Consider the following 12284-nt stretch of genomic DNA (forward strand, 5'->3'; position numbering starts at 1 on the left):
TAGTTACGCAACCTAACACTATCATCTTCACCTTTGCCGATGATACCTCAATCCTTTCTCCTGATAAAGATCCCATCACAGCTTCCCGTAATCTTCAAAATCACCTAAACATCCTAGAATGCTGGCTCCGTGGGTGGAGAATCAAGATGAACGAAACCAAATCAACGAACATAATATTTACGCTAAACAAGAAAACACTCCCTCCAGTATACCTCACCAACGTTCCCATCCTAATTACGAACCATGTACGATACCTCGGACTCTACCTGGACAAACGACTGACGTGGAACCCCCACACACGACTTAAGCGCACAGACTGTAATATACGATTTTTCATGCTTAAACGACTACTCGACAGGCGATCAAAACTCTCACTAACAAACAAAATAACACTTTACATTGCTCTCCTGGCCCCTATTTGGACATACGGACTTGAACTGTACGGGACTGCTAAGCGTTCCAACCTCAATCGAATCCGATCCCTTCAATCTAAAATCCTCAGAACAATAGTCAACGCCCCTTTCTATGCATCCAGTCAAACCATCCATACAGACCTAAACATTCCTTTTATTAACGAGCTAGCCTAATCCCGCTACGAAACGTTCCATTTCAAACTACCCCATCATCCGAACCCTTTTGTCAAAAACCTGTCCTCCACCACATTACCTAATAATCCCAACAGAAGCGTCGGTGGCCCCGCGACTACCTTTTAAGCCAGGAACACACTTACCCGATGCTACCCGACGCCTTGCCACGTTTTGGTGGGGTGTGCACATCTATCCGACGCAAGCACACGTCGCGTACAGTCCACAGCGTTTATCACAATAATCACTATCACAATCGCAACGCATCTTTTGTTCTTAATGCACAATTTTGAGCAAAACCTTGTAATAAATTGTTAGTTAAATTTTATGAGCACAACCATCTAATAAATTGTTTGTTAAACTTAATTGTTTTAAATAAAGTTACTCCTAACCATCATAATTAAACAATGTTTATAAAAACTTATGCATTTTTTATCTCGTTTAATTTGGTTTACATTAAAATTACATGTACTTAGTTTGAAATAAACTACAAAAAATATGAGTGTCCTGTTCTGATGCTACCCGACATTACAAAATGGTGTAATTTTACGAGCAAAACTATGAAATAAATTGTTAATTAAATTTTATGAGCAAAACCGTGTAATAAATTGTTCCAATTTTAGTATATGTACCGCCGAAGCGAGTACAATAAATTGTTAGTTAAATTCATTATATCAAAAAATCGTATTCCGGTGTTTTGATTAATTTTCTACCAAACCATTAAAATTAATTTTTTAAATAAAAACTAATTAATTTTTAATCACAGTTAATTTGGTTTATATTAAAATAAGTATGTTGTAATTAATATAACGACAATAATACATGTAGTTTGAATAAAAATATGAGTGTCCGGTTCTTTTGTCTTCGACTGTACTCGATGCGACCCGACGAAAATCTGGACAGTGGGGATCGCAGAGCGTCGGGTAGGTTAGCGTGGCATAGCATCGGGTAGATGTGCACGGGGGTAATGCAACCTTATGGAAAATCGGAGTTTGGATTTGTGTCGGGTAGCATTACAGGACATCGGTCTCCTACGACGGAGTACATCGTATTGATTTACTAACGGCTACCATCACTGGATGGCACTGTTCAAGCTTTCATGCTACCGTTAATACGTTTATATGTAAATATTTTCCGTTTTACTTGTTGCGTCGAAGAATGCAGTTGTAAAAAACACATAAAAAGTTTAAAAAAAATTGTTTATAACTGACGAGGTTTATTCTTGACGTATGCAGTTGATGAACCGATACTTTTGGTCCGCCTGTTCTCGCTGTTATCGTATATCCGTTCCACGAGTATTATTGAAAACGTTCAACAAAAATTTACTGTTGTCGTGGTTTTGGGTGCATCGATCCTTGCTCTTTTGGTACGACGGACTCATTTCAGATTTTACACATGTAGTAAAATCATATACCTTTGTAAAGTTTGTGGTCAGGCGAATCTTTCTGTTTCGATCTGCCAGGCTCATTTAGGCTTTTTGGCTTCGCCCTAGCAATAAATCCTGACAGACCAATACGTGAAGTCCAAGAGCATTTAAAATGAAAATCACAGTGACAGGCACTTTGAGATATTCAGTTTCTTATCTAAAGCCTTTGGTCCGCTTATCCTCCCTGATTTGACATGCAAGGTTCATTTCAGCTTTTCGTCATCGTCCTAAGAGCCCAACAAGTGTAGTAAAATCCAAGAGGATTTTTTTAAATAAATTAATCCATATTTGCTTTGTGTTGATAGGTGTCCATATTAATTATTCCAATTAATTTATTTTTTATCTAATTTTTTTTGGTTAAGGTGAAAAGGTCGTGGGTTCGAATCCCGCTCAAATTTTTCATCTAAACCAAAAAAACCTTAGATAAAAAGAATAATCAATTGAAATTTCTAAATAAAATTCACTGTGGTCGGGCTCTTTGGGAAATTTAGCTTGCATTATAAAATCTTTGGTCCGCCTATCCTCGCCGTTTAGTTATGCAAGGTTCATTTCAGCTTTTCGTCATCGTCCTAAGAAGAGGTCCTGAGAGTTCAACACGTGTAATAAAATCCAAGAGGATTTTTAAAAATAAATTAATCTATATTTGCTTTGTGGTGATAAATAATCGACCATATTAATTATTCTTTTTATCTAAGTTTTTTTTGTGGTTAAGATGAAAAGGTCGTGGGTTCGAATCCTGCTCACATTTTTCATCTCAACCAAAACAACCTTAGATAAAATGAATAATTAATTGAAATTTTAATAAAATTCACTGTGGTCGGGCTCTTTGGGAAATTTAGCTTTCATTATAAAATCTTTGGTCCGCCTATCCTCGCCGTTTTGTTATGCAAGGTTCATTTCAGCTTTTCTTCATCGTCCTAAGAAGAGGTCCTGAGAGTCCAACACGTGTAGTAAAATCCAAGAGGATTTTTTAAAATAAATTAATCCATATTTGCTTAGTGTCGATACGTGTCATATTAATTATTCCAATTAATTGTTTTTTATCTAAGTTTTTTTTTGCTTAAGATGAAAAGGTCGTGGGTTCGAATCCCGCTCGTCATCGTCCGAAGAAGAGGTCCTGAGAGTCCAACACGTGTAATAAAATCCAAGAGGATTTTTTAAAATAAATTAATCTATATTTGCTTTGTGGTGCTAGTTTTTTTGTGGTTAAGATGAAAAGGTCGTGTGAAAATCCCGTTCAAATTTTTCATCTCAACCAAACAAACCTTAGATAAAAAGAATTATTAATTGCAATTTTTAAATAAAATTCACTGTAGTCGGGCTCTTTGGGAATTTTAGCTTTCGTCGTAAAATCTTGGTCCGCCTATGCTCGCCGTTTTGGAACGCCAGACGCGTTTCGGCTTTTCGCCATCATTAATAATTCCAGACGGACAAACAGTGGAGTAAAATCCAAGAAAATTAAAAAAATATTTTTATTTGTAAAGTCCTGCTTGTTGTATCTTAAAAGCTGCCTACTTGACCCTCACCGACTATGTAGCATAAACGTTCATGGATAATGGTATTTAAATGATTTTCCCCTTTGTTCCTTTAGTTTTACTCTTACTTATTGAATTAAGGAAGTACTATCACCTTCAATTTTCCTCAATCAACCTCGACCTTGTGATATGTGAAAAACGTAACCTTTAACAAAGATGTCATGCCTAGTCAAGTGAATATGGTCTCTTACAAAATTTGTTCAAAATGGTTTTGTCCTCTTATTGTAGAATAAGGAAAACTTCAATCTCCAAATGTTTAAAAGTAAAATTGAGTTCCCACTTGTTTCTCGCGTTATTGCAGCAGTTTCTTAAGAGGGGCTATGCATGTGAACATAACTTGGTTAAGTCGCCAGCGAGCGATTTTAAAATTACACCATATTTATTTTCAAATAAAAGAGTTGACAGCTACTTTGTGCTTTCATTTTTAGCCGAACGAACTACTACAATATGATTTAAAAAAGTTCGAATTTATTCTCGAAGATAAATAAAATTAATGGTACTTTGGCTGAAATGAGAGGTACTTTGATATATGATTCTCCTCAAAATGATTTAATACGGCAGTTGGTAAAATTAATCTGATACAAAATCTATGTCAGTGGTTTAATTTATCAAGAAGGAAAGTGAAAACAACATTATTCGGACACTCAGTACCTCTTATAACATCTTAAGGTAGCATTTTTCTTCCCGACGGGGTAAATGAAAAAGGGTAGAGCGCAATCTTCTATACAATATTAACATGTCCTTCCTGCACGGCCCAAAAGGTATGCCAAGGCAGTCTGGTTTGTAATATATTACTACGGACTGAGAAAACATCGTCCAAAACAATACGCTTACTAGAATATCAAGCCTGGTACAAGGAAGGATGATGAGGTACGCTTTTATCGCGATTAAAAAGTAGGCTGTGCGCCCATTCCGCCGCGTTTTGTCCTCGCCTCACGGGAATAAATATAAATATTGAATGAAATTTTTAAAAAAAGTTCTCACAAGTATCTTTTCTGTCTGGAAGGCTACTTATTTCACAACTCAATTATACGTGGAAAAGTATTTCCTCGCTTTTTCTCTTTCACTAAAAATCTATTAAAATATAATTGAAAGAATCTATTCAAAAGCTTTCAATACCATTTAAAACCATTAGGAGAAAATATTGCTAAGACTACCTCTCGGGTGACACCACTCATTAAATTTTTTCGTTTGCAAGGGATAATTTTTTCCACATCAGAAGCCGATTGCTAATCAATTTTTGCCCGGTCCCTGTTTGCGGTCAGATCATGTTTTGCCATCATGATTAATGCCATTATTAGTGAAAGTCAGGTTCAACGTCTTGCGTGAGTTCATCCACACGCAAACAACCATAACACGTTCAACCAAACCATTACCTTCTAGTTTAGTTTATATTACCATTCTTATAAAGCTAAATTTATTTGTGAAACTAGTAAAGCAAAAATTAAAATCGACAAAGTTTTATTCTGATTATTATTTATATATTATGTATTTTTATAGGTTTTTTAAAAGCAGATAAATGATCAATGGGGTGTTTGGACATGCTAGCCATTCAAAACAATGAATTAAATCCCGTGCCAAATAATCAGAAACGACTTGCATTGTCATTTACAAAAATAAACCCGCCGGTAATGAAAAAATTAACATAAATTTAATATAACGCTCAGTTATAAGGGAACCATCCAAGAAGATCAAGTCACCTTCCATTGAAATTCCTGCCTAACTACTACCACTTCCATAGTGAAAATGTATTTCGCTCCTTGTTCTTCTTCAAACACCCTCGGACGTCAGAAAACCTCAGACAAAACCTGGAATCGTCCAAAAACAGTTTTACTCAAATCGTACCCAAACCGATCGAAACTTAACCGAGATCTTCTGTCTTGTCTGATGTTCTGAACCAGTGGCTGAAATTCAGTTTCAAAAAAATCTTCGCCTTACAGTGCATAAATCGAACGTTTCTGATATGTTGAGGTCGTTGCCTGACTTTAATGTATGAAGAATGAAGATAAAACCACCCACATATACGATAGTGATCTACACCCTGGCCTACTGACCCTCCTGTTTCTTGACGATAGAAGACCTTTATAGATGTCATGGGAATGTTATATTCCCTGGCAACATGCTTCTTCCTGCGTCACTAAAAATTTCCGTTGTACAAATCGGTGGCTTAAGACAAGGTAAAGCATAAACTTACGTAAGATTAGAAAAAAGTTTAGCACCGAAACAGACCAAAAATCGATTATTTGAAGATTTCTACGTATGCCTTTTTTATTTCTAAAGCATATATACATATATACATNGATGGAGAGAGAGAGGGGAGAAGGAGAAAGAGGGGGAACGTGAAAGAGAGAGAGAAAGAGAGGGAGAAAGAGATGGAGAAAGGGGGATCGTGAAAGAGAGGGAGAAAGAGAGGGAGAAAGAGAGGGAGAGAAAGATGGAGAAAGAAGGGGATCGTGAAAGAGAGAGAGAAAGAGAGGGAGAGAGAGAGTGAGAGAGAGAGAGAGAGTGAGAGAGAGAGAGGGAGAGAAGGAGAGGGAGGGAGGGAGAGAGGGAGAGGGAGAGGGAGAGAGAGTAAGAGAGAGAGGGAGAGAAGGAGAGGGAGGGAGAGAGGGGGAGGGAGAGGGAGAGAGCGATGGAGAGAGAGGGGAGAAGGAGAGAGAGGGGTGAAGGAGAAAGAGGGGGAACGTGAAAAAGAGAGAGAAATAGAGTGAGAGAGATGGAGAAAGAGGGGGATCGTGAAAGAGAGAGAGAAAGAGAGGGCGAGAGAGTGAGAGAGAGAGAGAGAAAGAGAGAGAGAGAGAGACTGACAGACAGAGAGAGAATGAGTGAGAGGAAGAGAAGGAGATAGGGAAATAGATAGATAGAGATTTCAGTAATTATGACAAATTTTTTTTTAACTTTGTCAGACAATGTTCCTTCTAGTTTTAAGGAATCTATAATTTTCCCCCTATTTAAAAAGGGATCGGCATATGAGGCCAGAAACTACCGTGGATTATCCTTTTTGAACTGTATAGGCAAACTGTTCTGTGGACTTCTATTAAACAGATTGGAGTCGTTCGTCGAATCGAATAAAATCCTCAAAGAGTGCCAGGCTGGCTTTAGAAAGGGATATTCGACGGTCGATTGCATATTTGTTTTGGTTAATATCATCAAAATGCGATTACACAGAAAAGGAAGAAAACTCTACGCGCTTTTTGTTGATTTAAAAGCTGCTTTTGATACGGTAGATGGGGATGCGTTGTTTCTAAAACTGTTTAATATAGGTATATCTTCTCGTTTCATAGCGATCATACGAAACTTGTATTCTGAATCAACGTCGCCAGTGTGGACACCGTTTGGAAGAACAGAAGCCTTTAAAGTTGGGAGTGGTGTAAGGCAAGGCTGTCTATTAAGCCCTCTCCTATTTGCGTTATTTTTGAACGATTTTGAGGATACATTGGTGACGGGAGTGTCAGTGGGAGGCAAAGACATAAAAGCACTTATGTACGCTGACGACATCGTAATTCTTGCTGACAATCCACGTGGCTTACAAAAGAATATTACCAAACTAGAGGAATACATACTGTGATACGTGGAATCTTAGGGTAAATCTGGAAAAGTCGAAGATAGTTGTTTTCCGCAGGGGAGGTAGGCTTGGCTCTAAAGAGCGTTGGAAATACAAAGGTCAGGATATAGAAGTGGTAAATCGTTATACATACCTAGGAGTACAACTGACTTCTCACTTTCTTGGAAACCCCACTTCTCGGAGAAATCGAGTTCGGCCAAGTTTGCCCTTAATTCTGTTTGGAGAGGTGCAATGATGCAGCTCCAGATCCCGCTAAAGGCTAAGCTGCATATCTTTAACGCGGTCTCACGCTCAATTCAGTGCTATGCTGCACAAGTATGGGGATCAGAGGAATTCGTGGAGGTGGAGAGGGTGCTATGGTTCTTCATACGAAAACTGTTCAGTCTCCCAAACTACACTCCAGTTTACATACTGCACATTGAAACCGGCCTTCACCCAGTCTTTCTATTCACGTTGACTTTGAATGGTCGTTATTTGGTTAAGGTGCTCCGAATGGACCACTCCAGATTCCCCCGTACGGTGGCTGAAGAGATCATCAGGCTGGGGATATCTTGGGCTGCTGACTGGGGTAGACTGGCGGACAGGGTGGGAGTGGGTTTGTCCTTTTCGCAACCCGAGAGTAAGGCTCTCTCTCTTCAACTCCAGTCAATTACGATATTAGTCGGCTGAAAGATAGTTTTATGGTGAGCAACATAGAGAGAGTGCAGGCTTCCCGTCGATACCGTATATATAGGATGCTGGATCACGGAGTCAGATGTGCCAGCTTGGTTGGGGACCAAAAGACAAATAAGAAAATTACAGACATACGTTGGATCCTGAAACTGAGGGGAGAATTGCTGAACCTACGACATAAGCCGTATGATCTCCTCACCCAACAGGAGTGTGAGTTATGTAATTACCGGGTGAAGGAAGACATATACCACTTTGTCGCGGAATGCCCCATTCTGTCCCCCTACCGTTTATCTGCGTTCGGCGAAAGAACCGTATCAATGGACAGATGCATCAGATTGCTCAACGGACCAGATTGGACAGACTTGGTGAATTATGCTAAAGCGGCCTGGGCCTATCGAAGGCTAATAGTAAACGAATTTAATTAGTAATTCTTCTCTCTTCTTCTCTTTTACTCCCAATTTCTTTGCCCCCGCTCTTTCCCTTGATATTTGCTGTTTCTGTTTCTCCGGTCTCAGCTCCGCTCATTGATTTTTAATTCTCAGTTTTGTGTACTTTTGATTTGGTATTTTGTTATAGATGTTACACTTAGCATAGACTTAGTTTACTGCATTTGTACGTTTATTTTATAGGATTAGTCACCGGCAGACGGTTACCTTGCCGTATTAAGTTTATTTTCTTGTTTGAATTATATGTAATTTTTCTTTTTTCTTCTTGTGTGCAATAAACTTATTATTATTATTATTATTATGACAAAAAATTATTTTTTACCTTTGTCAGACAAGAGCCAAGTAGGTCTCAGCTAACTCTTCAGCATTTTAAAGTCGATTCCTCTTGCGAACCTGTAAAATACAAAAATTTATTGAAAACAAAATGCATCTAAAAATATTTAAAAAACTGTTTTAAGATAGTCGAATACATCGGTTGTACTCCATCGTAACAAATATTCCAATAATATTCCCTGAATGAAACGACCGGTCTGATTATATTTAAATTGATGTCAATGAGCCATGTTTACCTCAATGAATGGGGGAGATCAGCCAATTCTCTCGATGGAATAGATATTTCTCACAGGAGGATTTTCTTTTAAAGAGATTTTAAAGTTAAATTTAAAAGCCATCGCCCTTGATCGTTTTTTATTTCATTTTTGTAGAATTTTCAATTTTCCCTTCGTTTATAATATGAATAAAATTGATTCATATGGTATAAGGTTGAAAAGTTGTATCAAGCATGTCAATAAATATCAATTACATCCATTAGAAAAGATTTGTTTAAAAAAAAAGTTTCTATTAACAATTCATTGCAATTGTACATTCGGTACGTTCTATTTAATAAATTAAAATTATAGTTAGACGGAAAAATAGTCAAAATGATCTAGTTTAACAAGTTGATTCCTGTTATAAAAGGAGATGAAATGTATGTTTCCCGATCAGAATCTAAATTCAAGAGACTACAATTCTCTTTTATTGAGGATCGTGCCGACAGTGTTGTTATAAATGGCATTTCTTATGGCTTGTTTACATCACAAAAGCGACGTTCAAACTGGGTTTTGTACTGTTATATATAAAGCAAAAAATTGTTAAATTCTATTTCCTGACTTTACAGATATATTATTGTAGATTTATCAAGTTAAATAGTTTGTAATGAAAACGAACTATAAGATTTCATATGGCGAGAGTGGCTTGAACGATAGTCTTCAAGAGAGGGTAGCTAGTCGGGTAGATTCTGTATTGCAATAAGGTGATATAATAACATTTCGGGTAGCATAATAACATTAACCTTCTGGGAAGGTTAACTGAAGACGATTGGTTTATCTACAAACTTTCTATTTGCGAAATTTACATGAACGGATTTCTAGTAATTTATTTTGACCTTACAAGTATCTGTCCATTCATGAATGCTTGTGTTATTGGTTTGTTTTCGGTTATAATTTCCTACCGTGGTAGGACACTTGTGTACAGCAAGTACAGCACGGGGCCTAGGATGCTACCTTGCCGTACTCCAGGCTTGATTTCAAACAACTCAGCGTCTTCGCCTTGCAGTTTAACTCAGAACAAGTGTTTCCGAAAGAAAGGAGGTCAAAAGTTCAACATATTAACTTTAACTCTTAATAACGGTTAATTTTAATCTATATATGATTTTTCCTGTATAATTAATTCAGGTGTAAGAATTTTGTTACTTTTGTCACTAAAACTTGTCCTTTTATTTATTTAAAGAGTCGATGGCTTTTCCCTTCGTGAATGTAATCTCTGATTTATTTTGTCGTTACAAAATAATCTTAAATCTTCGAATCCCGCTCGTGATACTAAATTTTTCATCACAATCAAGACCTTAGGTAAAGAGAATAATTAATGAAAATAATCTTAAACTTTTTGAACTTCGCCGCAGGATTTTTTACCATCGAAGTTTTGCAACATGTTTTTCACTGTTAGAAATTGAAATAAATAAATTTAGACGGATAAAGCTTAGAAAAAAAAATCTAATAGCAATTGCTGAAGTATTTAATTTGAAGTTTGAAATTTATCGAATCTCGTTCAGGCAAACGCAAACGTTCCCGGGCGGGTAACGGATTCATTTTACATGTTCAAGAAAGGTTATTTTTGCTTTGACTTCTTTGTCGTGATTCAAAGTTATAAAGTGTCTTCTGTTTTCCATTGGACTTGGCCCTTGCTTTGGGTCCGTCACGTAACGTCTCTTCATTACGCGGCCGCCTCTTCCGTGACTAATTGGTCCTAATGTCACAAATTTAACGGGCCGCTGGCCAGTTGAATCTGGAAGAAACCAGAAAAAGAAGTGGCGCAATTGAGACACAACACCGATTGCGACATTGCGATTTTTTCAATATTACTTTTAAACGCAGGCTGGTTGAAAACAGGGAATTCAGTCTCAGTTAAAACATATCATCATGAAAACCAATCAACTGAAACAATAAAAGACCAAGTATAGGATTTTCTAGGCCAATATTATTGTTCGATCTAGAAAGTTTTAACTCGAAATTTGTTTGAACGATCAACTTAACTCTCGGATTTTTTAAATATTTAAATACAATGATTCTTATTACGGACAGACATCATGCCGGAACTCATCTGACCAAAAGGTTATGCGGACCTAATCAATTAAGATCTAATAGTCAACAATTTATCCACTCAATGCTACATTCACAGCTTAAAGTCTAATTTTATCCCGTTGACAGACCAAGTTTCGAGTTTGTTTCACAAAACAAGACACATCCATCATAAAATATTATACATAATTTTTTTTAGGATTTACATAAATATGTTTTCAAATGTTAACGTATCGGGAATGATTCTTAATATCAAGTCATGCCTTTACATCATTAACCAAATTCACCGTGAATTTTTTATAATATTTAAATATAAAAATCTTATCAACCAACTGTAAACTGTGTTAAAACCAGCGGAAATGTTTGCAATACTTAACTTAAATTCACGTTCTTCTTACAACATTGAAAACTTGGCAAAGCCCTTTTTTATCCACCCTTAAACTACTTTAAACTTTTAATAAATGCAATAATAATTTTTTAACACTTTATAAAGTTTTTTCTGATCCAATGCAAAAAGTTCGATTGTAGTATTATTTATACAATTTATACAAACGGTTTTCTTAAAATTTTGTTTTGAAATTATCCCAGTTTTCTCCGTATTTCTTCTGGGGACTTGTTCGAATCTTCAACTTTTCATAACTTGTCGATGAACTTGTCCTAAGGCAAATTGAAATCAACCGCAAGATAGCGTTATGTGGAAAAAAATTGGACGTACTCGCCACAAATTAAGGCTTGGCCCAGTGCAATTTTGTGTATCTATCATTTCAAGCAACAGCAGCCCTAGGAATGCTTTGGCCTGGAGGACAAAACAATTAAAAAGGAGAGGATATGAAAAGACCCAAGTACGATGGGAAATAACTGACTACAAAATAACTACGAATTTAAGAATTACTTATTTTCACATTAAAATTCGCGCTTCGCACTCGCCTATATTCCCAACTTCACGAAAAAACAATGAAGCATGGATATGCAACCTAACAAGTCCCTAACCCAACCCTACCAAACCTAATCTAACCCACCCTAACTCTAACCTTATCTAACCTAAAGCGTGAGATTTCATCTTGTGGCCTGCGGGGTGATGAAACTGTTAAGTTACGACCGTTTAAACGAGCGAGGATAGGCAGGATCTATAAGGATCAAATTATACATACCTAACCCGTCTTAATCTTAACCAGTCCCTAACTTCACCTAACCCTACCTAACCTAACCCTAACGCTAACCTAACCTTACCTTACCAACCATTACGTTATCCCACTTAACCTAGTCATTGCAGTGATGGGAAATTGGTGACATGAAAAAACGAGCACAAGACAAGAAGTGTGTATCCACTTGCATATCCTCGTTGTGTCTGTCAGACGTGTTTCTGCATTTCGCCATCTTCAGTGTTATTTCGGAGAGGTATAATTTTTTTACGGAGTTATTTTTGTTTGTCGGTGATTTT

At 37.0% G+C, this 12284-nt stretch overlaps 1 protein-coding gene across 1 annotated transcript in view; it reads right to left on the reverse strand.

The window, feature by feature from the left end:
• LOC106664212 (sn1-specific diacylglycerol lipase beta-like) overlaps positions 1-12284 on the reverse strand; it is a 115611-nt gene that overhangs the window by 43077 nt on the left and 60250 nt on the right. Inside the window, exon 2 of the mRNA XM_014389701.2 lies at positions 8551-8621. The gene's annotated coding sequence lies outside the window, so the exon portion shown is untranslated. The remainder of the gene's footprint in view (positions 1-8550; positions 8622-12284) is intronic.

This window comes from Cimex lectularius, unplaced genomic scaffold, assembly GCF_000648675.2.
Source record: "Cimex lectularius strain Harlan isolate CLEC.00 unplaced genomic scaffold, Clec_2.1 scaffold98, whole genome shotgun sequence".
NCBI lineage: Eukaryota > Metazoa > Arthropoda > Insecta > Hemiptera > Cimicidae > Cimex > Cimex lectularius.